Here is a 1,773-nt window from a genome sequence, read left to right as displayed (position 1 = left end):
TGCCACCAAGTTTCTCTCTCAAATTAAGAGACCAGTTCAAACAGTGTCAGCGAAAAACTATTTAATAGTTTTGAAGTCCTGTCAGTGAAAACCTATTTAAAAGTATTGAAGTCGGAAAATCTGATCTTGCTCAGGACTTGTAGTTCAAAGTGAATTGCCGATCTCAGCCTTAACGATTAATCGAATCAACGAACAATTCGATCAACGTTACTATTTTTCCTCGACGTTCGGTTCAGACAAAGGTCTATGACTAACGCTGGCCTATTTCGAACGTTTCTAGTAAGTGGCGCTACCGGCAAACAGTTTTTGCTGCACATCATCATCATCTTCAATTTTTGCCAATAAGTGTCGCAATTGAGTGAACGTTTCTAGTAATTGGCGCTACCGCAAACAGTTTTTGCTGCACATCATCATCATCTTCAATTTTTGCCAGTAAGTGTCGCAATTGAGTGAACGTTATCATTGATCAATGTATCGCGTCGTGTGCTAATTGAATTTGGAAAACCACCTACGAGTACACGCGATACAATAATCTGAAGCCAAGAAGAATTAGACCATCCGTGATCCGCGCATCAGTTGCTGTAGTGTGCCACCATAGTCCCATCATCGCCACCGACGCCGTTGCCGCTCCGCTACCGCTCGCCACCAGTCACCATCATCGGTTGTAATTAAGGTACCTACATTTTATTTCTTCTCTTTCTTTTCTCAACCTTATAAAATAAAAAGGGAGACCAAAAAAAAAAAAAATTTTTTTTTGATAAACATTAGGATAAGGAATCAGCAGTTTATGAATTTTATTAAAGTGGTTAGGAAATTAAGGAATAGGGATATAATTGAAGAAGCCTCTCCTTCCATCCCATCAGATTCGGATTCAGAAGACACTACGTCATTGTGTCCCGAAAGAAATTTAACACAAATTTTTAGAACAATGTCTTTCGATTCTCGTGAAGCACGAGAAGCTATCCCAGCTTTTGAGGGAAAAAATAATTTTTTTCAATTCATTACAATTTGTAATGAATTTCATGAAGAACTCGGAGAAGAAGAATCAGATGGACCACTCATTAGGGTCGTTAGGCAAAAATTAAACAAAGAAGCATTTACTCTTTGTAGAAATGCTACATCATATGAAGAATTAATAGACATACTAACAAAGAAATATGGAGAAGATATCCCTCTTACAGTTTTGGTGTCAAGAATGGTAAGCCTTAAGCAAAATGATATCGAGACCATGAAAACTTATGGTGATCGATCAATTTTGCTTTTGGAAAAAATTACCATGACATCGGAAACTTTAGTGAAAGCGTCCAATATTAGAAATAAAAATGTAGACGCAACAAATTTTATTTATAAAAAATTAATTCTTGAATATTTTATAAATGGAATAAAAATTCAAGACGTGAAAAATATAGTTAAATCAAACAATTTTGAAAATTTAACAGAGGCAGTTGAATATGCTGTAAATTTGGAACCAAGTTATAGAAAAAGCAATTGGTCAAATGATACGAACTCTAATAACAATAGAAGAAATTCAAATTTTGAAAATAACCATTACAGAAACACAAATTATAATAATGTTGGAAGGAACAATAACTTCCAAAGCAATATTAATACAAGAAATTCTGGTTACCGAGAACAAAGACATTTTACCCAAAACGGGAACAAATCCAATTCCACAACTCAACAAAATTTAAATTCAAACTACCGACAACCGCGTTGGTCTGGAAACAAACAAATGAAAATTGAACCGGTTGAACCGGTAAATTCATATTCTCA

This window comes from Uranotaenia lowii, chromosome 1 (genome assembly GCF_029784155.1).
Source record: "Uranotaenia lowii strain MFRU-FL chromosome 1, ASM2978415v1, whole genome shotgun sequence".
Classification (NCBI taxonomy): domain Eukaryota; kingdom Metazoa; phylum Arthropoda; class Insecta; order Diptera; family Culicidae; genus Uranotaenia; species Uranotaenia lowii.
The sequence above is the reverse complement of the archived record's forward strand: the minus strand, read 5'-3'. Positions refer to the sequence as shown.